The 26,343-nt window shown below is 41.8% G+C and overlaps 1 long non-coding RNA gene across 2 annotated transcripts in view; it reads right to left on the bottom strand.

Moving 5' to 3' along the window:
• Positions 1-13,942, bottom strand: part of LOC128913653 (uncharacterized) — a 26,685-nt gene extending 12,743 nt beyond the window's left edge. For both annotated transcript variants that reach the window (XR_008468027.1, XR_008468026.1), the window contains exons 1-2: positions 13,365-13,942; positions 11,902-12,005 (exon numbers count right to left, since the gene is read on the bottom strand). This is a non-coding gene — a long non-coding RNA (uncharacterized LOC128913653). The remainder of the gene's footprint in view (positions 1-11,901; positions 12,006-13,364) is intronic.
• Between the last annotated feature and the right edge of the window lie 12,401 nt (positions 13,943-26,343).

Raw genomic sequence — 26,343 nt, 5'->3', positions numbered from 1 at the left:
ATCATATCAATGTTCTAATGCTATTTTAAAGGCATATACTCTTTTTGACATGCTATCCATTTATCTATGTTTTTCTCTAGGGTCACACACCTCACGCATCAAGCTTTTTGAGCTCATGATGTTGCATATGATGCGTAATTACCCATTGAATGGAAAAGATAGGTCACAAGTGGAAGATGGATCAGTTCAAACCAGTTCAGAATTGCACTATGCTAGCCATTTTCTTCTGTTGGTTAGTTTATTGCTACAGTCTTAATGTTGCTTAAATGCACACTTCTAATGCATTAATTGCTAAGAAGAACTCTGTAAGGGACTCTAGTTACCATCACATCTTTCAAGTAAATCATTAGTGAATACGCTCTGGCACATACTTGCAGCTGTGTTCTTCAGCAACTCTTCTTGGTATGGAAAAAATCCCCAGCATATCTTAAAAAAAATCGCTTTGCATTTCAAGCTAGGAAATCTCTCTATGTTCCATATGACTTATGGATTGTGAAAAGCTACTGTAGTGAAAACCAAATCGTTGGATACATATCACATCGAAGGTTTATATGATATATCACTCAGCGTGGAGCCTGGTTTGATTTACTTTGCACCCAAGCAAAAGAAACTGAAACAAAAATAGTGCTTTTCCATTCCTTCTAGTCCCTGCAATATTCTGCCATCCTTCGGAAGGTAAAGCATGTCATGAAGTCACTGTAGGTTTGCATTCAATAACTGATGGCAGGATAAAGCCTTGCTGTCTAGGTGGATGGTACATGGCAGCACAGGTAGAACTAAATGTCTCATTTCTCAGTTCATACCCAATTCAGAGAGGATTGTGGATCTTCCTGTCTTGCAGAAGAGACCAGGGAGCTAAGAGGGAGAACAGCCTCTCCCTGTGCACTAACCCCTGCTCTGGTTTAGGAGACACCAAGGACCTGCTGTGATTCAGTTGGGAGTGTAACAAGGACTACAGTAGTAGGCCCATTACTCACTGCCTGACATTTGAGAGCTTATAAAACGTTAGAGGATATTTAAAATTATGCAAACGAATATTTTCATACAGTATATTTGGCTGTCTTCCTGGCCTGTATTATTTTCCTGGGCTGGATACCTCCATCTCCAGCAGATATTCAGTCCTTAAAAGGGGTTGGCTTTTATTTTATTCTATTTATTCTTCTGCCATCTATTATTCTAAAGAGATGTAATGGATCGGCCCAGATAAGTTTCATATTGTGAGGAGAGGGAAGGAAATAGCATGAGAATCATCTACAGTTCAACACTGAGATATTATTTGTGGAGATGAAAACTTACTCCACAGCATTTTTACCTTGTGATTTGGATTCCACGGGGTAACAATCAGCTTCAAAAATCTCATCGTGACACTGTTTTCAAAGTCAAATGAGGAGCGTCAATGAGAACACACCATCCCCCAAGTGGCTCCCCTCCAGCTTCATAACCCCAATTTATTTTTGACATTGCACCGTAAGACTGAAATGATTAATCTATAATAGATTATCTCACAAATCTGCTACAGAAGAACAGAGGATGTGATTTGCTCAGGATTTGGCACACTGGCAACGGCATGTCATGGCGAAAGGTTTAATGAACACTGTACAACAGTAAAACAAAATGGGGAGAAGCTTGGGGTATTGGAGAGGGGCTTTCACACAGTGTGAGGGAACCCACCTTCCAACAGTTGCATTGACCACTGGCCACTTGCCTTACCACTAACATTTGAGCATACAATTTCCATCAGCTTTCCAGAAAGACTTCTCCAAACTTAGATGTTCAACACAACCTGCCTTGAGCTTGCATTTCAGAAGTGCTAAGTACGTATAAAATAGAAATAGAGGTGCTTACCCCACCTTTGCGGTTGCCCTGTGGGGTCACAGGATGCGTGTTTCAGAAGTGCAAAGTGTAGTTATTTGTACGAAGTGTCGAATGCCTGGGGGAAAACACAAACAGCTGGATGGCTAGCTACATCAAGGTACTTGTGCTACTGAGTGCCCACCTTCGTTTCAGAGAGTAAAGGATGTTTGTGTGGAACCTGCTGCATAATTTACTGTACTGTGAAACATTGACCATGGATAAATTTCAGCCTATGGAATCCAGTTTAAAAGGGCAAGCATATTTTTTTCTGGGACATGAGTACCTCTTGTACCAAACTTAGAAGCCAAAAGCTATCAAAACAAAATCAGACTGATGTCTAAGTTGAGAAGCAGCACTTTCTGGTGACACTGAAAACATATTTGCCAGTTAAAAAAAGTTACTGCCCTTTTCTCTCATTTTAAAAATTGCTTAGGAACACTAGAAACTTGAGAAAAAATTCTCTCTCACCTGCCTGACCTCGGCCAAATGCTGAAGAGCAATCATCCACCTGAGACCGGGACATTGCAAATGGAAGGCACAGTAAAGCATGGTTGTACTGTTATTGCCACTCAATGACACCTTCCTGCTGCTAAATCTTCAATTCTCTTTTTGCAGTATCTCACTATTTACTAAGTAGCCTGAGATAAATATGGTGCTCTAACCTCTATTTCCGCTATCTTCAGGGAGATTTACCTGCCAGTTCAGGCTGTCCTTTCTGGCATCAGAAGTTGAACAAAGTTCTCCTCGTAGTAACGGCGTTTATTAGTCTGCAATGCCCCTTCCCTTGACCTGTTGGGACTTCTCTTTTGCTAGTGCTTCTGTCAGCCCTTGGCTTTCTGTGTGGGGCCAGCAAAGGTCTCAGTCTCCAGACACTTAGGCCAGAACCAAGACTAATAATTCATTTTGTGTGCACTATCAAGCAGCAGTTGTCTTTAAATTGTTGACCCAAGGTAAAGGTGCAGGTCAATGGTATCTCTCATGGAAGTACAGGAGGATGGAAGCAGGCTAGGAGGTGTCTGAAATGGCTCTCGGGCCAGGTTACTGTCCCATATGCCAGCACTGTTGATGGACAGCTGTGACAGACAACTTCAAGACACCTGTATGCTGTTATCTCCACAGCCCATCAAAAGGAGTTGTTAATAGTTTCATATTAGCTGGGGCTTTGTCCCAAAGGTGCGGGCTTTCTTTGGTTTTGTGTCTGTGTGTGCGTGTGATGGCAACATTTCCCGTTTTATCTAACAGCCTAACAGACTGAAGTTTGCCTGGGTAGTGCTGACATGATCCAGCTTCTGTAGCAGTGTACAACGTAGCAATGCACGACATAAGAAAAGAAACAAACCCAGGAAAATAGGAGTGCTACTGCCACAAATCATGGGAAGCTTGAATTAAAACCCCTCCCCCTCCCTCTGTTTGGACCATGCTCCTCCCTAGAGACATCAGAAATTGGGTATTCTCCTCATGCTCACCCAAGGTTCAGGAATGGGTTCCACTTCTCCCTGCTGGGCCACCCCAGATGTGAAGCGAGTTATACATTGAGAGTTACGTGGGATTTTTGTCTTGGTTGACAGCAAAGGCAGCATTAACATCTAAAACTTAGAGGGGGAAAAAATTTGCCTGCCAAACAGTACTTGAAGCTTTTTGGGGATTGATGCAAATGGTTCAGCTTGACACAAATTTCTTTCCAGGCCATTTTATGAGCATTGCCACATATATTGTCTCCATGTCCACCTCTAGTCACTCCTGACCACAAGCTGAGGTCTCACCTGCAGACCAGGGATGGGTGGGGCGCTCAGTGGCAGTGATTGCTGTGGAGCTTAAATTTACTACGTAGGGTTTCACACCTGTAGTGGGAAGTATCAGGGGTCTTACCATCACAGAGGGCTGAAAGATCTGCCTCAAGACAGGGGTCAGGGCAGGTCTAGGTTGTGGGTCTTGCTCAGAAAGTGGAGGGCAGCAGGGTCTCACTCCTGGCTATGCAAAGCTCTGAAATCACTCCCTGCCTCGTGCCTCCACAGCGCCACAGAAGAGCTGTTGTGCTTATGAGATGCTTAACTCCTCTTGTGCTTTGGGGTCATATAAATGGCAGGAAAACCCAAACCCACGGAAGTGGACACAAAAAGCCAGCATGCAGACCCTGGTACCAGTTGGCCTGAGAGTCTGTGTCCCGCTCTACCACTGCCGCTTTGGGCTCAGGAGTGCAGGTAAGTGGCAACACCGGCCATCCTCTGCAGCCAACTGGCCTGGGCCTGTGAGTCCATGGACTTCAGGGGTCTTGGCAGTAAGGTGTAAAATGCAAAGAAAGACAGTTTATTTGCCAAGCAGGCAGTCTGAGATCATCTTGGTCTTTCCAGAGTCCATGCTTTTCTTTTTTTGTGAAAGCCAGTAATAAAGTAGTTGGATGAACCATAATTTACCACCACGACCTCCCCTTGCCTGTGTATTTCTAAAGGTAACAACCATAGATACTGAGATGGCTGCACTTCGGGCAAAACAAATGCTGTAACAGCAATAACAGGATGCAGCTGTAACAAACCTGTCAAAGTTCATAAACAAACACTCATCCATTTAATCACTAATTATTAATCCAATTCTGATCTTCAGTTACTTAAAATGAGCTGTTTAAAAAAATGTGAGATTTGTTAGTCTAAAGCAGTGTTAATGTGTCCAAAAGTAATGCATTGGTTTACTGTGGAACAATCCATCTGTTATTACAAGAAAATTACGACAAGAAAAATAAACCTTATCCCATGAAAACAGTCATATGAGAGAAGAATCCTTTTGAAACTGCCCCCCCAGAAATCCCAACCTGAGTGCCGAAGGAGGCAGACAAGCGTTGACGAGCAGTAGTGCAGCCTTCACTGTATTCCTGCCCCTGTAAAGCAGCAGAATTACAAAATGGATGGGCATGAAAGAAATCAGAGATTTGCTACAGATATCTGCTGCTTAGTGCCTAAAAATTTTGTTTAAGGGGCCTCTCAATCTGAGTATGGAAATGAGTCAACAGCAGAAGCACTTCTGACCTGCTTGAAGATTTTTAGCATCATCTCAACTCTTCCAGAAATTAAAACCTTTCCAAGCTAATAATTTTGTATTCTTGGAGTTTAGTTATTTTTTTAATCAAAACTGTATATATTTCAAATTTGTCTAATGACTGGACAAAGCAGTGTTAAAAATTCAACTGCACTAATTACTAGCTGAGCAGCATAAAAACCTCTGAATAAATGTCAGTCTAGGAGATAAGCTCTTATCTTAATCTAATGACTCCACAGACTTAATTTGTCAGGCCAGCCTAGTTGATGAAAAACAGGTTTCTGTTCTCCAGTGTTAGCAGCCACATCTTTCCAAATCTTTGAAGTTGGATAGTAATACCATCAGTGTCATCCCACAAAAATCTTGTGACCAAGCCAATTTCATTCCTATTGTCCTGTTACACTAATTAAAGTTGTTTTACCCCCATTGGTCTGCAATAGGTGAAAACGAAGCCAATTTATTTTTAGATTTGTTACATTCTGGGATAATAATTCTTGCTTTTTTTCCCCCTACTCTCAACAATGTGTTAATATTTGCAGCGCTCTTTTGGTATCAGAGAGCCAGGCTCTTTAGCAGGGCTCCACAGACAGCACAGTGCTATCCCAGGACAATTCCTGCAGTGCAAAGTATGTGTGTGTGTTTATTTGTGTAAAGAAGAATAATTTTGAGCTCAGGCAACGGATTTGATTTTAAGAGATGATTTTAGGTTTTGGAAGTTCTTTCCTAAAGGAGCATTTGACATATTTAGAGCTAAATGCACCAAATGTTCATATTGTTTAGACAAAGTGGATTAACAAATAGAAAAAAAGAAATTGGCTGCTGCCAGTGTTTCCAGTCCCCCAGTTTTCAACTAGCCCTTGTGACGGGAACCTGGCAGGACTTCTTATGCACAGTACCCCATTTCATAGGATACCATTTAAACATGGTATTCTTTATCCCAATCCCAATATTTAAACAGGGATATGCTTGGGTTTAAGGAGTTACCTGGGAGGTGAACTTTATTCTGATGATACCCAGGAAGATTACAAGGCAAAAAAATTTGAGGAAAATAATAGGGTTAAGGTGTGATGTACTGAGGCAAATCAGAGAGGCCAGGGGTCAGTTCTGCCTGCTGCTTTATTGACATTAACGTTACTACCTTCACTGACATTAAATATATTGAGCTGGATACTTGCTCTGTTGTATGAAGTTTTATGGCAGTGCAACTCTACTGACTTGAACAGCGTTTCACTGGCATACAACCTGTAAAACCCAGTGGAGAATCAGCCACCTTTTTCTAGTTTTACTTCAAAATCCCTCACGCCCAAAGCTGATGGCCCCAGAGCCCACTCTCCTCCCCAGGCTGGCAGGAGGTCAGAGGCAGCACCGTGTGTGTCCAGCACAGGTTGTTCTGGGATTTGTTCTTTAGAAGCGTTTCAATGTCTGGCTGTGCGCACCCTCCTGGATAATACAGAGTTAATCAGTTAGATCACAAATGAGAGAACACTGCCTCCTCTCAAATCTAGCCTGTGTAGGACTGCAAGGGGACCACACAGGTCACGTGCTAGCACATCTACAAAAGTATTCAGGAACTGTCCCACTTACGTTTTCTGTTTCAAAGGCTCATGTGTGAGCATGGACACCCAGTTTGGCATCTGGGTCCTCCTGGGTGTAAGGTGAGTTGGGTGCCAACACTGTAGCAGTAAAAGTCTTTGAGCCGATGCATGCAGGCCACGCTGCCTAGCAGGGCTTCTTCACCTGCAGCAGTGCAGATCCTTGACAGGGGACACACGGAGGCTGGGAAGCAGGGTGGGAAGCTTCACATCTGCAAAGCCTTTACATCGGAAAATGTAATTACCCCAGCTTGTTTGGGTTCTGCATCTGATGTATACAATGGCATCTTCTAACATCCTGACTAGCACATCACTGCTTATGGCATTTTCCTGTCAGTTGAGGTACATAATACATTTCCCTTCCTTTTTTACCCACAGCTATGCAAAGGAGCACAGTTTGCAGAGTAAAGTGCTCGTAGTTCCAAATGTGACTCAGAAGGACAGGGCTGCTGGATAAATTAGAGGCAGATTTCCACAGATATTTGAGCACCTCTGGATGCAGATCAGTGCCTACTGCGGATTTTTAAAACTTCCAAGGCTCCTTGTTGCCACTGGGAGTTGGGAACACATGGGCTTTTGAAAATCCCAGAGCCTGAAACATATTTAAGCACAGTTGCCTATTGCTTCCTCAGATCAAGACAACTAAACTCTTTGAATGCACTGGGCTGCAGTCAGTACCTATCTGACCTTCTAAACACTAATAAACATTTGGTGCATGGTCTGCAAGCTTGAGGCCTCATCTGACCGAAGCTTAAATTATATCCATTGATTTCATCATGGAAGTGATGATCCACTCCTGAACATGCCAAATTCATTTATGTTAGGGCTATGGCCTGGAATGGCATTTTTTTCATAAGAATTAATGGATCCTCATTTCTCCTGCTCTGAGTCTGAGTTTAAATCTACAGGCCATTCCCAACACAGTTGAAACAGAAAATGAACACACTGAAGTGAAATTTTCGAAGTGACATTTGAATCCCCTCTCTCTGATGAAATCCCACCTATTGATCCAGTCAAATGAGTGCAGTCTCCATGGGTCCATCCCGCAAAGCCTCCTTGACTGGCTTATTACTGCAATTCTTCAGGTGCACTGTGACCGTCTTTCAATAGAGGACAGGTGCCAGCTAATCAAGTGGAAAAATGAAAACTCCCAGAGATGAAATCCTAGTCCTGGTGAAAGCTATGGCAAAATTCCCATGGAAATCAGTGGCTACATGTATCTTAAGATATTATCTCAAGTCTGAATTTCCATTTGAATACTGACTTCCTGATTTACGCAGTGTGTTTGACTTAGAAGAAAGTAATTTGTTGCCCTTTCCACAGTAGCTTGAGCACTGAAGGGGCTGGCTCACGTGGGAGCCATTCCCCTAGGGGTGATGTAGTGGGATCCAGATGGCTTGGGTCAGACTGTCCATGCTCCAGGACACTGTGGTTCCATGGCTCCCTTCGCTCCTTCCATACACTCCACCGCTCACTTCTATCATCCCATTACAAGAAATCTATTTGCTGTGGTCTGCAAAGGACCCCTCCTGTTTCTGCCTACAAGAATAATTTGGGGTTCTGAGGAAAACGGAATCCTTGTGAAAGAACAATACTGGGTCCTTTGTGGAAAAATGCTGTGACTCTCAATTGCAGGGCTGTGGATCTAGATCAATTTTCCTAGCAAAGGGGAGTAACTCTAATCTGAATACAAAGAGGAGCATGTCAGGGTGAGATACAAAAGTGTGTGGTTAGCTGTCACGCTTGAGATTGGTCTTGATGAAGTATAGTGCTGACAAGCCAATAGTGAGCTAAGACCCAAGCTGAGGCTGCAACAAGCTGGGGCCACTTGGCTTGGCTAACTGAAGTCCAAATGCTGGCACCACTGCTGGAGGCAAGGCAAGTGTAGTAAAACCGAGCAGGATTTCTTTCTTGATTTGCAAATAGAGTATCACAGTTCATACGCCTTGTGTGCGGGTGTGTGGCAGTGTGTGCTAATGCACATGCCTTGCCTTGGCTTAAATGGTCTCTGACTATAAAAGTTAATAGCTTTGATGCAGCATTCCTAAAAGGAAGTGTTTGTCAATTTTGCTATAAGTGTTTGAGCTCAACAGTCTTAATTCAATGTGTCAGATAAGAGAAAATCATGTTGGCTTATATTGATGATTTATCACTTCTATCTTAGCACTAGAGATGTTTGGAGAGCAAACTAACTCCTCAGTTTGTATTTCGCTTTGCTTTGTTTTTTTACCCAGCTAAGCCTTGCCAGGCAAATATGTAACACTTCTATACCAATGCCAAATCTTCTGGGAAATGGATGGCGAGACACATCTGGAATACACTGAGGTGATATTTTTGATGAGTCACAGTTTATGTGACTTTAGGGGAGCACAGAGATTTGAAGACAGACAAGAAGTGAAGACAAGTTCATTATGAATAGCTAAGGCCCATGCTACTGCGTAAGTCAAGGAGAGCCACAGTGCCACAGCCAGGGGAGCACTGATGTCTGTTGTTTCACGTGGGCCTTGGGTATATTTGGGATTCTTGGGCTGAGATTGGAAAAAGTATGAGTTTGGACCCTCAAGTGACTAACAGAACCACAGAAAAGCAAAGAAACTTGTAGTGAATAAAGAAAAGGCCAGAATGCAAGCTATTTGTTCCAAGGTAAAAGGGACCAGACCATCTCAGGAATTTGGGCGCTTAAGTGTCTTTGTTTAGGATCCTGCCCAAAATGCCTTTTGATGACCCGGGGCCAATATGGGTGGAGAGGTGTCTCTTAGACCTACAGGTTGGTTACCAAGTCTCCAGTAGCACCAAAACAAATGAAGAAGCAGATGTACTGTCTTGGTAATTCCACCATCTGGTCACAAGTGCTTTCTGAGATTGTTACATGCATGGGGCCAAAGTGGGTAGAAAACTGTTTGGGTTAATCTCAGTTTTTCCAAAACATGCCACCTAGTGATTTACAACGGCTGCTGAAATGCTTGCATTAGGCGTTTGCTTTTATAGTAGTGCTGTGCAACGCAGAGACTGAAGAGCTTTGTGGAGATAATGTTGGCTTCCCCCATTGTGGGATGCTCTCTCCCCTTTCATTTTGGACTTAGTAAGTACACACCAAAGATTTTCTACTTCTCCTGTTTCAAAGTGAACCTCCACCCACCCACAAGTACCAATAACTATTTCCTCTGGTCTTCACAAGCTGTTATTGTCTCAAACACCTTCCCTGCACTCTTTGAGAGAAGAGGCAGATAATACAGGGAGTGGTAGAGCTACGCTGATTTGTGGGACTAAAAGTAAAGGTACCCAGTTAAAGGACTTAGCGGGGGGCCTGAGATTTGCTTGCAGAGTCCTGTGAGTCTTTTCTCGTGATCAAAGTGACTGTGAGAAATTGTAGTTTTCAATTCATTTTTTTGCATATGGGAAAGAGGATGGCTTTGTGCAATGGCTGTTTAAAAATACTTCAAAAGAACTTGAATCAGTCCATGGCTGCACTATATACAAATTAAAATAATTGATTTTTGGCAGCCTTTTAGGAGATCTATAAATTAAAGGGATCACGTTTCTGATACATTTTGGGGGACTTTATTTTACGTTGACTTTCAGAGCTCCCTCCCTCCCAGAGCTGGAAGTCATCCACCAAACCAGAGAGAGCTTCTCACTTACATTTGCTCTGCCTTCTTGTCATAGGAGTCACCGGGTCTCCTTCAGGAGTGCCCATGGTAACAGTGGGTCCTGGACCCATGCCAGCTCTGCACCCTTCTCTTTCATTTCTACTTTAAGAACTTTACATTAAGAAATAGAAACTGCCCCAAACCCAACAAGAACCATCCCTCTGGGGAGTTAGTTTCGCTCTCTTTTTCTCCATCAGTAGAAACTGATACCCTCACCCAGTTTGTGTTGCACCTGGGCTGTCCCCATTCTGTGCGCTGATGGCAATGGGTTCAGCTCTATCTGTGATGACCTAAAAATAGCACTCAATTAACATTGCATTTCAAGAATTGGAAAATTTCCCAGAAGTCCATTCTTTTTTTCTTTTTCTGTTTCATTACATTTTACAGTAATAATACACAAGCCTGTAGAAAACATGACGGGTAATGAAAAAATGTAATTAATATAAGCAGTGTAAAGCATTTTTTTTCCCTCTGTTGTCCTTGCAGAAAATTACTGCTTTAAACTGAGCAGGATGTGAAAATGCATAAAGCAAACAGTAATATGCTGTGGTTTGTGAATATCTTATGCAAAATAGTTAAGTCAACTGCTGTTTATTTTTCTTACTTTGTGTCACAAGCTCTTACTTTCTTTTGTTCATTACTTTTTCCATTTGTTCTCTTTTGGGGGCTTGCTCTCTTTCATCTTGAGGAAGCCACTGGCTTAACTATATTTTTTTCTGCTACAGCTAATTCAATCAAACATACAGAACAGGCTATTCTGTCTCTTCTTACCATCTCCTTCTGTTTGAGGGCTTTGTAATGAAACAGATACTGCAAAAGTGTAGTGAGCCAGGTCCTCACTATACCAAGGATCTGCTCTCATTGTTTTGGGCTTAAAAAAAAAAAAGGAAAGCACACTTTTATCCTACAAACAAACAAGTAATTATCCCAAATCCTGCAATAGCTTTATGACAAACTGTAGCACTCATGTCATGACTGTTACTGTAGGATTCTGCAGTGTTTTTACAAGGCTGCCTGGTCACAGCTCTGGAATGGGCTGTAAGCAATACGCAGTCAACATTAACTAGGATGGCATGGTATATGCCAGCTCTCCTTGGGATATTTCTCTCTGGCTATCTGTAGAACTTGTAATACCCAGTGATATCTGAAGGTCACAGCAGAGTTTCTGAGCTGAAATACAAAACAGCATTCCAAACACATCTTCTGTGGCCAGACAAGAAACTGCTTATGGTTTATTTTCCCTCCCCCTCTCTCCGCAGCTGACATACAGCATTAGTTATTGTTTATTTTTGTCTTGTTCCCGGTTCTAAAGGTTTCCCTTATGGCCCTGGTTTATGTGAACTTTCAGATATCACCTGGGGCTTCTCTGCCTCATCCCCTCTGATGTAGCCTGTTCCCCTGTGAAGGTAGGTTTCCCCAGCTGAAGATCTGCGCCTCTCTCCTGTGGCATTCTGTGCAGCCATTTGGAGTCCCAGATGTAGGAAATGAAATAATCCACGCTCATACAGTCATGAAAGTGCCCATCTGGCACACAGGAACATCACGCATTGGAAGCACACAAGCGTGAGCTCACTTTTGTTATGGCATTTCATAAACAGAGATGCAGCGAGCCAGCAAGTAAGGTCCTTTGGATAATAACAATCGTTTCCACCACACATTGTATTTAAAAAATAGGGAAAGAAAAAATCAAGACAAACTGGAAAGATTTGCTCTGAGGCTTCTGAGGAGAAATTTCTACTTATAAACGGTTTTTCCCAGTGGCCTGCTGTACTTACATCTCTCTGACTCTCTCCTGCTCTCTATGTAGATGTAAGACAATGGTGACAGTTGAAATGTAGCCAGTTAACTCTTCGTTAGCTCTGAAAGCTCTTCTTCCGCACTGTTCAGTTAAAGAAAGGAAATATTAGATCATACTTACAAAAGTGAGTTCTATAAAAACAAATTGTATGTTACTGCTTTCTTATCACCACATAAAACTCACAGAAACAGTCTAATAAATGACCTCACCACTCAATTTTGAAGTATACAAATTAAAGACAGCAACAGATAAGCCAAGAGAGATTAATGTACAGTGTGTGCGCCTGTATGTGTGTGTTTGCATGCCTCTATGAGGATATACCCGTATGCTGTTGACATTCAACCTCTGGAATTATAATTAGGGGAAAAGGCAGATGTGTAAATTCATCTTGCTGGGCAGTGTATACATGTTGCACTAGTCCCTGATTAATTCAGGACTTAAACACTGTTTACTCCAAGACACAAGGTTTCTGTTGGGATATGTTGCTAATAAAAGGATGGAATATGAGGAAACAATGAACAGTCTGAAATGATGGACTAAGTTCAATACCAGTAAGTAAAAAGCAAGGTTATTTATATTATTTTAGCTTTGTAAAGTAATTGAAAAAAGACACCCTAGGCATTTTGTTGGATGTCATTACATGCTGTAAAGAAATCTTGGGACGTGTTAAACTTTGCAAAAAAATGCCATTAGCCCTTCTGACAGTGCTGGATCTTCAGAGGGATTGCTCCTCAAAGGGGTGAGATTTTTAAGGTCAGGAAACAGCAGAGAGGCGCATCAGGTCTCCTGAACCATTGCTGGAAAACCATGCCCATTCCAAAGTGGGGCCCTGGGCCTGCCAGGGGCAGGGGCACGCCACTCCATGGTTTATGAACATTATAAATTATGGATAATAGTAAAAGAAAATAGTCTCTGCATTTTACATGAGCCATTTTTGTATCATATTTGGCAAACAATATCTGGTCCAGTGTATTTTAAATACTAAGTGCTAAGTTGGGAAAACAATGAGACGTTTGTAAATATGATAGACCATTACAATATACTGCTTCTCATTTGAAAAGTCATTTGTGCAAAAAATGATTATTGACCCATGATATGTAAATGATTGAAATGCAGAAATTAATATTTGGGTCAACTCATGTATTTTTCAACCATGAAATGAAAAGCTCAGTATTCACATTCCAATTCATACATGAAAGCATTACAGCACTATTACTTGGCTATTGTATTAATTTATTATTGTCTTAGTTAATGATATACTGAGTTATATCTCTACTTTCAAAGAAGGAAAAGGCGTTGCTATGCCACAGTAATGTTTCAGCACAGGAATGTCCCTTATTCTGGACTCTTCTTGTACTGGTGACAATAAGCCAAATTCACGGCTGGTAGAAGCAAATAAACAGCACTGCTCCCATTAAGGAGGTTTTGGTCCTAATATACCTTAAATGTTGCACAGAGAGGACTGGCTCCTGCATTGCAGCTCCTCTGTTCCCACTGGGCTTGATTCTCATCTCCTTCACATGAGTTTTACACCAGTGTGATGCTCCTTATTTACTGCAGTTAATCCAGAAATATAAATCAGCACAGGATTAGTGCATTTGGTACTGTGAGGTACTGTCTTTTAGCTTCTTATCCTAAGGGGTTTTGTTTCTGCTCCCCCCTCCTCTTTCCCTGAGCCACAGGGAAGTCAGTGGGAGCGTGGGCTTTCTAACAGCACTGGTGGGAGTGCAGATGCGTCCTGAGGAAGACACAACAGACACCTCAGCCCAAGGTGACTTTCATTACAGTGAATTTAGGGCTCATGAGACATGACAGGTTATTAGCCCCCGAGATTCAAGTGCTTTCTTTCTCCCTAGAAGGAGTGTCCCAAGACCTGGAGCAGCAGTTCAACCTTAGTCCACGCTATGGTCTGTCCCTGAGGCGGAGAGAAGGCAGCCCCATGACTCTGCGACGAAGTACTTCATCAGCCAGTCAGTGCAAAGGTGCTCAGCTGAGGTTGTCAATAAGGGACAAGCTGTGGCTAGACCTACAATACTGCTGGCTCTTTGGCTATTATCCATTACATTTCAATTCCATTGGCTACCAAGCTTAGCTGGATTGAGTCTGATTTAAGGTCAAACATCCAAATAATTCATTAGTATCCCATAAACTGTGTGCTCCATCTTCATGTCTTTTTATGCAAAAGTGCCTCATTGTGCCACGGGGTATTGTATCGCTTGATGGGTCTATCTCCTTAAAGAGACACATAATTTAAATAGTGAAAAAAAAAAGAGTGAAACCCATATTTGTGATACACAAAATAAATGACAAAGAGATGGGCAAAACAATTTAGATAATACCCAAAAGCAAAGCATCACACATAAATCAGGATTAACCCATGAAGCATGATGTATTTCATGAAATGGCTTTGGTATAGTCTAAAAACTACAATGACTCGAATGAATTAAGCAGGGCATTGTTGCACCAAGGTTGCTCCAGTGTTCATACCTGTTACATACATATTGGGTCACGCTTATTAGAATGAATCTGATTTTTTTTTTAAAATTAAAATTATATAGAACTATATTTGCATATATTTTATAGATAAAACATTTTAAAATGATTTTTCATAAAACAATTTTATATTTTAACGTCATTTTAAACAGCTTTAAATGTCAATAGAACCAGCTTTACATGGCTTGCAAGATAAGGAAGTGCCAGTATAAGACCGTGTTCGGGCGATGATGAACAAATGTGGCTACCCCAACGCTACATAAAATTGTGATGGAGATGAAGCAGAGCTAGTCGTCATATTCAGTGATGTAGCCACTGCCCTCACGCTGTGATTTAGAAACTGCCCACACTGGCCAGCTGCATGGGAGGGGTGACATCCTTTCGGTCCTGCCCAATTAATCATTCTCTGGTTTTCTTAGCCTCCGGTGCAAAAGGCAGACCCAGATGACTAATTCTGGCAATAGAAGCCCTTCTTGTCAATAGAAGGATGTGATTTGGTTTTAATTTTCTTGTGGCCCTTTCATTTATTTGAGGCTAATGGCTGACGGGAATCATAGTGTTAGGAGGGAGAAGTATGGTTTGTTCTAGCAACCTAAAGAAGATGGCATGTCCATGAAGGATGACAGGAACAGAGGGTGCAGTTTCTTGATGCTGTGACCACAGCGGAAGAGAAGGCTTTGGATCCTCAAAAACCAGTGCCTTCCCCCGGCTCACTTGGAGGGCAGCATCAGCTGAGAGCGCAGCCAAGGTGTAAGCGGAAGAACATGTGCTATTTTGCAATGGATTCATGTGGGAGTCTCAAATCAACAAGGTGATGATTACTGTGGCCCCAACCAAGCACAGCCTTTGTTTAACTTTACTGGTATGAGTAAGCTAATTGGCGTCACTGGACCTGTGTGTGTGCTTAAAAGTTATGACTGTGTTAAAATGCTTTGGAGGGTCAGGGAATAATGGGTGTTTAGCACCTTGCAGGACACAGCCCTGCAAGCAAGCCTTGCTGTGACCTTCTGCAAAGTAGGGGGTGTGCTCTGAGGGCTTGATTTTGCTCAGCCTGTGGTTGCAACTGCCCCACGCACTCCACAGCCGCATAATGCTGGGGATTGTCTAAATCATGAAACAACATGTTGTACCAGGGCAGCCAAAACCAACAATAAAATTAGCAGGAGCCAGTCCAGCTGACTCTATGAGAAGCTGCAGAGTTTCAAAATTAATCTTAAATTTACCTCTAACTCTGAAAACAAAACTAATTGCAGAATGTAAGGCTCCCTGAACATGTTAGGGAACTTGATGAGAATACCTCAGAAAAAACACAAACACTTCAGATAAAGCCCCCATTTTAATTGTATCAATTCTGCCAATTAATGATAATGGAAGAGCAGTCCAATTAGCTAAATAGCTAATAGTTTTATCAAGCAGAGGCTGGCAATTTAAAGCAAACAAATTCTTTCTAATTTTATCCCCTTGCACACCAAGATGTTTAAAGGATAATGGGGGATCCAATAAAGGATATTGCTCAAATAGAGCTACATTTAAATCGCCTAATGGCTTTAAGAGTTTTACCCCAATTAACAAAGAAGAAACATGAACATTCAGTGACTTGCAGCATAATATCTAAAAATCTTCATTTAAAAAAATAACATAGTCTCCAGCTAAGGGCAGAAGAGAAAACATCACTGACTTTTCCCTCAAAAACACTGATTTCTCCCAAAACAAAGGCTCCTCTGTAACAGAAAAACTATCAGAAAAAGGACTCTCCTGTCTAAGCCCCGGTATATAAATCATCTTCAAACTATGGTCATTAGTTTTAACATAACTGTGGATTTGAATAAAGGAGATTGACCTATCTAACATATTTAAGACCAAATCCTACTGTTACCTAAATCTGAAATAAGTTAAGGCTATTGAAGAGAATCAAAAGCCTTTTCAAAATCAATAGCCAGAACAAATTCCTCATGATCATAATTTTGAGGATAAAAAATCCATTAAAGTGATGTCTTTGATTGCTATTAATGAAGCAATCTGGAATAAATCCAGAGTGATCCATATGGATAATCGAATCTCTCATTTTCTCACATTTTACAGGGCTTAGATTTGGGGCCTGATTTACATGACAGTGATGGGCAAAAGGCTCCTTTCCTTTTGACACTCGGCTGCCCAGCCTGGACAGTCGATGGTATGGTCTCTATAGGGAGCAAGAGGAGCAATGCACTTGATGCTCTGAGAAATAAGAGCTCGAATAAATCAGCCTCCAGCCTCCTCCACAGATCCCCAAATACCCCTCCTTCACTGCAGGTCTCGTGGAGGTTACTGTGGGCTGCAGAAACCACCAAAGTGCTGCTAATTAATTGTCACAAACTTCCCTCCCTGAAATTCCCCCTGTTGCTCAGAGGTGCTTGGCACTCTCACTGCCCTGCCAGGCTCAAGAAGAGAGACAGGGGTGTCACCCATGGGGCAGAAGTGGCCTCCAGGAAAGCCCCAGGTAAAACCTTTGACTGGAGCTTAGCCGATTTTTGCAGTGAGGTAGAAGGACTTTTTCCTCACTGTTAAGCTCCTGTTTCCCCCAACAGTTAGAGATTTAGGCTTCTCTCATTTTTTTGAAATAATACCAGAGGCAATGCCCCCTCAGTCCTGGAGCCGTGGTCAGGTCTCCTCACCCTGGGGTGAGGCGGATGCAGAAGGGGCCCTGCTCCTCCCTGTGCCTCCCCACAATGCAACCCCAGAAGCTTTACTGCTCTTCTCCTCTGCCATATTCTTTCCAGACAGGAGACTCCAGCCACCTCACCCTTTAACACCAATTTTATGGCCTCCAGATATATCCTAACCAGTCTCTTCACCCACTAGCAGTCCCCCCCGCTTTCCTTGCACACCCTGCTGCCAGCCAAGCCATCTCCACAAGCCAGCCTGCCTTCCTCCCACCCCTTACCCCAACGCCTCTTCTCCCTGCCCGGAAGGCTGCCGTCTTCCCCGGTGCCTCAGTTTCTCTTTGTAAAGTAACCACACCTATTCTGGTTCTCTTGTAGTGGCTGAATAATTTGCCCCTCATCCCAGCAGCCATTGAAAGTCTCAGCTGAAAGCCATTAGTGCTAGAAAGGAACACATAGTTTCCATTTGTGACTTTGCTTTTTGGGTGCCTGTAACATGTCTCCATGGTAGGTGCCCACCTCCTTCACCTTCCCCTAAAGTCAGAGTTGCTTCCTGCCTGGAACTGTCACATCCTACAAAATGCTCCTGGCCCCGTGCCACAATGCCAGGACTTGGCCCTCTGTCTCTGAGCAACACTGCTTCAGTCTGAATTCAATAAAGTGCTTGTATTATATGAACTTGGTAGAAATCGATTTTTATTTGAAACCAAATTTTAGGTTTCAAGCAAGAACAAAAAAGTTAGACAGCAGGTCAATACGCTTCATAGGGGTATCACACTAGGTCAGAAAGATTCTGAACTTTCACCTTTATTATCACCCTAAATTATCTTTGAGTCAAATTTAATTTCACAGGTGTAACAGCTCCTTTTCCTTCTAATCTATTGACTGCACACTGAAGGCAAAAGCTCAGGGGGTTGTGTTTTTTTATATATTTTTATCCAAAGCAGATGCAAAAAGGTGTTTAGAAGGCTGATCTATATGTAAGGAATAGTTACTAACCGAACCATCTGCCTCTCCAGCAGCTGAAATTCTGTATAAAAGCTTTCATTCCAGCTTCACAACCAACTGACAGTCTCCTGGTGCTCCCAGCCCTGCAACTCTTTTCTGCATTTAGTTGCCACTAAAACCTATGCAACTCTGAGCTGCCCTCTGCTACAAGTGCTGCTTGGATCATGTCAGACAACTCAATGGACCCATGTGTCAGAAGTGCCTTATTGTAAAAGGGTGCCCTTGGGTCACCAAGGTCAAAGTAAATTGCTGCTACCTGCTCGTAGCTGGTGGGGCTACCAGAATCTTGAAGCTAGACTGGAGGCCAGTTGTTGACAATTCTTGAGAATATGTAGAGATTGCTGTTATCATTTTAGAGTACAAAGATTTTTTTCCTACGTTTAGAGGTCTGAAATGACACCTGTAACTCATCTAAATGGATCACATTTGTTCTTCATTGCCCACAGCACTGAATATTCCTCAAATCCTTAATGGGCTTGCTTCTGAGTGGTAAAAGCAGAGGCTTTACCACGGGCTTTCTGGAAGTTCTGCAGATACAGTAGCTCCGGAAACACCTGTGAAACATTAAGAGGGTTGGCAGGTAAATTGGGAGAATTCAAGGAACCTGAACCAGCATTTACAACACCAACGTTCTCTACTGGTGATGAGAGAGAATAACTATTCACTACCAACATTTGCCCTTGTAAGTGGGTGTTTCTAAGAGCAAAAGTATTAAGCCCTGGCATTTGTAGGATGGTTTGGAGATTGTGGAGCAGGACCCAAGAAGCTTGCCAGTCCCAATACAGCCCAGCCAGGTGACAATCTACAATCACCACAGAGCAGCTCCTATGTAAGCTAGACATCTCATCTAATTTACGAGGTATCCTTAGACAAATATCTGGCAGATTCAGTACGGATATTTGACCTGGAAAGTGAAGTGTCTTTCACCTGTAGAGAGGCAGGGCCTAAGATGGAAGGAGCAGGGCATGTGGCAGGGCTATAGGAGCATTTGGGGTGGTATGATTCAGCCTGCTGAGACTGCCTGTCATGGCCCTGACGTAGAAGAACTCTTCCACCATGAAGTAAAGCTATCAAAAGCAATAGATTTCTTTTGCAGCCAGCCAGGGTAAGAGAAGGGATAGATGAAGCTTTCTTCACAATGTTATTAAGAGTCTCTACCGACAACACTAATGGGCAACATAGCAAATCACAGTCACAGCATTTTCTTTAAACACCTCTGTCACTAGAAAACTAAGGGACACAGACTGAAAAATACAAATGCAGTTATGAATTCCATTAGCTTTTTTGAAACCAAAGGAAATTTACCACCAGAGGAGAACAAATTCTGCTGCTAGTTACAGTGATGTAATTCCAGGAAAGCTGACAGAGTACTACTAACTCAGGTACAGGAAGAATCTGCTCTGAGCTCCCGGAAAGCGTATTAGGCTGTGCTGAACAGATATAACTATCTCACTACACTGAGTAAAAACCAAGAGAGAGAGACTTTTTGTGATGTTCTGCCTATTAAAAAGAAACCCAAACACAGAGCTTATTTTTATAAATAAATGTGTTACCTGAAGAATAGTTGCACAAGCTCATTTGCATAGGATTTGGTATACATCTGTGCTCTTCAATAGATTATTCCAAACCTCAAGTATTTCATATAATTAATGTCAATATGCTTGGTTTATTTGTTATAAAAGAAAAGCATTTCTAATTAGCCTTTTTGACGTGTAAAACTTCAGTATTTCTCCCTAGTGTTTTCCAAATCAGGTTCCTTTTTTTTACACTCCTGCACAGAGAGAGAGTGTGAGGCTTATGCACCACTTACTTAAGTTTTATTCTGAAGATAGTTTAAATTGCATGTACGTGATAACTAGGCTTTGAGCTGGCCCTCAACGTGGGGTGAGGTTCACCTACTATGAGCAATGTCAGAAGTCCACATAGTATGAACTGGCCTTGTGACAAGTCAAACATTTCAATTTCCTGTTAAATTCAACCAACACTTTGCATACTTCCATTTATTATAGTGACACATACAATCTACTTTTCAACCAAAGCAAACCCTACTTGCCTTCACTGAACCTCTGGAGAGTCTTTGGGAAGAACAAAACCTTCACTGAAGTGACATTCAGAGGCTGATCACAACACGCCAGGGACACAAGTAAATCTCAAGCAGTAAAAGCGAGTACAACCGTGGTGAGCTGCCCAGATGTAGCAATGAAGAAGGTCAAGGTGAGCACTCTTTTGTACCAGCCAACCCTGCAGAAAGGCCAGACAAATTAAGAATTTTTTGCCAAGCCAAAGGATCGGTCCTATCAGCAGCAAGTAACAGGAGGGTGGAAAGCTGAGCATACATACTCCCATCTCTTATCACTTACCCCTCTTTTTCTGGGGAGAAACTCAACACTGAATTTACATTTAAGTAAAACCATGGTACAAGACTGACCAGATGCCTGTTGGAAGCAATGGGAATATTTTTCCTTTACTTTGGGTCTGGGATTAAACTCTAAATAAGATCAGAGCTAGACCTGATCTGTGGAGGCATACAGGAAAAAGAAATTGTGCTTAAATTGGACAAACAAAATGCTTTATTGAGTGCTGAAATAAGAAGTGAGATTCCGTGACAAGCTCAGGTTGTATTTCTTTCCCATGTAGCTCTCATTTAACACGAAGAACCTTATTTTACATATCATGGGGCCCTTGATCCTGAGCAATAAATATAGTATCTTCCCTAGAAGCATGAAGGCCCTGCTTTATAGTCTTGGCAAGAGATTGTACATTGGCCTTGTTGGTTGATTAGTTAATTCAAACAAGAATAGCAAATTCCTAAAACTTTGGCCAAATTAACATCTTTTTGGCTGCTCCAATGAGCCAATATTGTTGTGGAAACCTGGAAGCAGCAGTGAAGTCTTTGATGATTTATTTAGTAGGAGTCATCCAGTAGCTAATTGTCTGCAATTTTTAACCTCATTCATGCGCACTGCCGATTCTTCTTCCAGCATCTGCAGTCTTCTCCTTAAGCTTTCTTACATCTCTGTATGTAACATTTCCAGACAGCAGTTCAACTTTATCACAAATATTTTTACGAACTTGCCAAACCACATCCAAGATCATCAGACACAAAAGTAAAGATAAAATCATCCTCAGAGGGCACCTCACCCTTCTCCACCCAGGCACACGAAAAAACCCACCAGCTTTAGGCTCTGACATTTTACATTTATAATGAGTCATGGCTTCAGTGGTTTTTTGTTTTGGTGTTGGAATTTTCACCTTTCCATCCTTCTCCTGGATTTTTCACCTTGGATCCATATCAAAAGAGAGAAGATACTGGTGAGCCATGTAAAAGAACCATCCACTTTTTCTGTCTGTACTGCAGATCTTGCCATCTCTGTAGTGCTGGCCCCAGTGAAGTATATGCCTGTCAGTCACCACAGATGTACCATTGGAAGAACAAGTGATGACTAGGCAGGGAGGTTTTGGCCGTAAGTCTTAGGGGAGATCAGAGTTAACTAAAATGCTCAACAGATTTGACGGCTGTAACCTATATCTTCCTGGGTAAGTTCAAAGAAGAATCTGATTCACTGTGTGGTTCTGTTTCCACAGTCGTTTAGGGATGGTCCTGATGTCTGTCAAGTTCTAAAAATATAACAGTTCTAGTCATACTTCTGGTTAATCTCATGTGATTCTTCATGAGATAGAAAGTTCTTCCTGTTCATTTTCTGCATTCAGTTATGCTGGTGCATGATACAGCAATTGTCACATGTCCATTTTGGAGTGGCTTTATGCCACGAGTGGATGAAGGGCTTTTTATGCCTGGTTTCTGTCTCCTATTTGTTTATGAAGAAACCTGGGACCCCTGGGAGATGGAAGATACTCTATTTGGGCAATATTATCACTATCATCTACTATGATCCATGCCTCCAGGAAGATATTTTAAAAAAGAAGTTCTATTTTGCTAATGTAGCCATTGTTTAAATGTAAAATATAATTGGAATACCCACCCAGGGTGTATGTTGCTGTGTAATTTTATAATACTACGTCTAGATGAGTGTTGGCATTCTACCTACATATTTAACCACACCCAGGAATGCTGGTATTACACAATTACACACATCCTGTTGACTAATTACATAATAATTGGTATTTTTAATATTCAAAGATGCACTCAAATCAGTTATGCAAGATTTTATGTCACTGCAAATTAAAACCTAAACATAACAAATATATGTAGTGAACAATGCTGTTCAGATAGCTTACTGAGCATGGACTTACCTTCCAGCAGACAGCACATAATACTCCATACTTCATAAGTTTTAAACACATGTTTGGCAGGCCCACCCTCCCCCTCTGTTACTTTGGGTTACACCTGTTTTATAAACCTGTTAAAGTAATTTTGTATTCAACACAGTTAGAATTTCTGTAGTCTGCCTACTTCTGAGTTATGATCACTTATCATGACCAGAGATAATTTTTGGCTGAAAAAGCACTGTGACGTGCTTGGGGAAGGAATATTGCTCTTTACAATGGCAATTCTGGAAGGAATCTGGAAAATGCACTTTAAGTTAGTAATTACCTACAAAAACATCCCAAATACTGTTGTTTTAAGAAAGCACTACTGATGAGCCCGAGCCACTTGGAATTGGAACAGATTTTCCACAAGCTTGAGTGGAGTGTCTTCATCTGGGCTTGGTTCTCATGATGGAGATGAGAGGCCAGACACAAAGTCTAGCTCACCATTTGGATTTGGAGGCTTTAAGATCACAGACCTTTTGTTGCAACCACGTCTTTAAACCATGTATTTAAAAAATTGTTTATGTAACTTAACTTCTAAATTTGTTAATCTTAATTCGGTCGAAATTCACAGAAGGCGGCACAGAGGCCAAGCCCTGTGTCTTGCCCAGGGCATAGTTTTATTAGCTGCTGTGCACCAATTGGATCATATATGATGTTTCAATGGTGTTTCAGGCCTGCCATTCTTAGTTTCCCTGGGGTCCCCAGTTGTGCAAATAGACCTTTATGATGGAAAAAATGGAAAAGATGGACTGTGTTCCCACCTCCAACTATGTGTTTGCTGGGCAACAGTAAAGAGCAACAAACATTTTGCACATAACTTCATTCTTTTTCTCTTCATGAATTTGATTTTTAACTTCTCAGTTACTGTGGCGGTAAGTGATTTTTCAAGGCCTTGAGAACAAATCACTGCCCAGGATTTTTATATTGGACGGTTTCTCTTTTCATGGGGCAAGAGATTATAGCGCAAGACCAGCTTCTTTACTGAAGAGTAATTTTTTGCTGCCCTGGTAAGTTAAAAATTGGCATTTCAGTCTAAACATTTGCCCCTGCCAGCCAGTTATTTTTTAGCGAGCCCACACCTCTATGAAAGGCTGTTGGAAGGAGCGGGATGTGAGATTGCTAAAGTAAAGTAAACAATACTGCTCAGTTCAGGGACACGTGCAAGGTAGCTTCACAACTGCCCCCTTCCCAAAGCCCCAGCAACCCCTTTTCTCTACCCCAAATGTCAGCAATAAAGTCAGTACTGTACTGCATTTCTCTGCATCTGGAAGATGCTAAAAAAAAGGCCAGCTTTTTGAATTTGTAACCAGGGCTTCTGTTACTTCTAAAGGCTCTTCTTTAATGTTCGCTGCTTTCTTACCTGGTGTGCTTCACACATGACTCTGGCAGACAAGAAATTTCTGAGGGACAGGGGAGCCATCCTCACCTGTATACCTGAGTCACTACTGGCAAGCAGGCAGCAACCTGATTTCACATTGAGAACCAGTGTTTCCTCTGAGAGCAGTTGCTTGAGAAACTGTTCTTCACACGTGAAGCCCCAGTTGACATGATTGGTCAAATCCCTCTTTTTCCTTCTTTCCTAAAGAACAACAAAGCTGCAATGAACTTATGCACTTTGCTATTTCCCCCCTAACAGAAATGCTATGGCTCATGTGCATATATGATGAATAGTATTTCATTATTGAAAATAATTCAAAACAAAATATTGCACCTGGCCGACAACACAAGACCAACTTGCTTCCTGATGTGATTTTAAGTGGCTGAGATACTAAAACACTGAAAAACGGGGTTTATAATGGAAATACTGACAGACTATTAACTATAGCAACGCTGCTCTAATAAATGGAATAGCCTGTCGTAATCTGTAGTTCATAAATATGCAAATACAAGGCAGAGGATTTGCTCCAAAGGATGTCTCTATAATTTTAACTGACCTTTACTGATACTAAATGAGCCTGTTGCTTCTGGTTTTGAGCATTAAATAGAAAGTACAGGGAATCCTGTCTCTCCATGTTCAAGGCCCACTCCAGCTCCCATCAGCGCCAATGGCAAAATCCTCACTAGCTTCAACAGGAAAAAATCTGGCCTCAGAACATTTACAACGTGAGACACCTGGCATCAAACTGAACTCTTGACTGTACTTGATTTTAATTCTGTTCTCATCTGTGTTAATTATTATTATATTAATTCTTCTGTTTTGGAGAAATTAAGCACACATTCGCCCCATGTGTCAAAGAGCTTGACCTGCCAAAAGGCACTCACTTTTTCAGTGATAAACAGACCATCAACACAGTGATATAAATGTTGAAATTTAGCCAGTTTCCTGTTCTGGACCAAATGGAGGTAAATCCACTGACTTAGTATTTAATAACCTAAATGTAATTTCTTTTTTGTGCCTCGCATTGCACAGTAAAGAATTGGATGGCTAGCAGTTTTGCAGATTCCCAAACCCTAATTATTTTAAGCTATTCATCCTGGTATCTGTCCATTGATGCTCAGCCAAATTGCCAGCAGGGGAGAGATCTGTCCAATCCAGGAGCTAAATGAGTCACTGAGAGTCAATCTGTTTTTTTCCCTTGCTGCTGGGATTTCCTTGGGTCCTGGCCTCTCTCTGCTCCAATCACACACACACAGCTCCAGGCGTGGGTCCTCTTTGGCTTCAGCCGCCTCCTGTCTCCCCATGTCTGCTCTGCTCATCACAGCTGTTGATGGGTTCTTGCCGGCTGGCCACAGAAGACCAATACTTCCATCACACTGCTCTTGCAGCTCTTGCTCTGAAGGAAAATGAAGACATCTTGGCCTCGTTGAATTTGCTGCTGAAGTAATACATCAGGTATCTAGATGGAAAGCAAACCACATGAATAAAATGTGTCATCTGGGTTAGATACTAATTTATTTGCCTTAAGTTCTGGGAACAATATTTGCACTTTTTCCAGAGAACTCCGTTAAGTTCCATAGAAACTGAATACTAATATGATTTCTTCAGCATGGAAAACAAATATGAAACAGAGAAAAAATAGACTCATCAGAAATATTAGCTGCTCAGTATTAAAATATCTGACAATGCCGCAAATACAATTTATAAACAGGAACGTTTAGAGCCTAACTATTCACTAAAAAGCAAATTCCTTGCTTCCTCCCTTTTAGGGTCAGGATTCAATTACACAAAAATATGCAGCAGACTTAAGGACTGCATGTAAGATTAAGATAACTGGTATTTCATGGTAAATGATTAAATTAGCTGACACAGTTTTATCCTGAACTTTGCCATTAAAACTGACATTTTTGTGCCACGCACGTTGTAGGCTGCTGGTAATCTAAACTGCCTTTCTTCTTTCAAAGACTTTAAATAGCTGAAGAACTCTTGTTCTTTACTCTATTTGCAAATGTGTGGAAAATACATCTACATCATAACAAGATGAACTAAACACAGGACTTTTTTTTTTTTCCTCCTCATCTATCATACAAATACCTTGAGAAAACAGCAAGGAAGTTCCAAATTCCCAGATTCAGCTCTGCAACGTGCACTTTAATCAAGTCATTTATGTGACTCCACAAAGATGAGAACACGCTGTCCTCCTCACGGTGAGTAAAAATAGAGAAATGACAGAAGCCTCTTACTAAGAGTTTAATTATTCCTAGTACACAGTTCTAAACCACTCTATGTTTATTCCTCCTCTTTTCAGGCTTGCTTTTTTATGATGGCAGGGAGTTACAGGAATAAATTTGACAGAAAACAGGTAGGGCCGGATGGATGAAATGTCAGAGCTGGTGACTGTAGTCACTGCCTTTCAATTGAGCTAGATGGGAAGGAGCAACTCACCTCCTCTGTGAAGATACTCGGCCTCCAAAGCCAAGTGCAGGCACGTGTCATTGCCCATAGCAAAGACAAGGCCGACCTGATTGGAGACTTGAACTATGAGAGAAGCATATCTTCTGAGTATTGCACTGAGAGACCACCAGATCTGGGTGTGAAGAAAAGCCACAGAAGCACTGCAGAA

The sequence above is a fragment of the Rissa tridactyla genome, chromosome 8 (genome assembly GCF_028500815.1).
Source record: "Rissa tridactyla isolate bRisTri1 chromosome 8, bRisTri1.patW.cur.20221130, whole genome shotgun sequence".
Lineage (NCBI taxonomy): Eukaryota > Metazoa > Chordata > Aves > Charadriiformes > Laridae > Rissa > Rissa tridactyla.
Note: the sequence above shows the minus strand (reverse complement) of the source record. Positions and strands in the feature narration are given on the sequence as shown.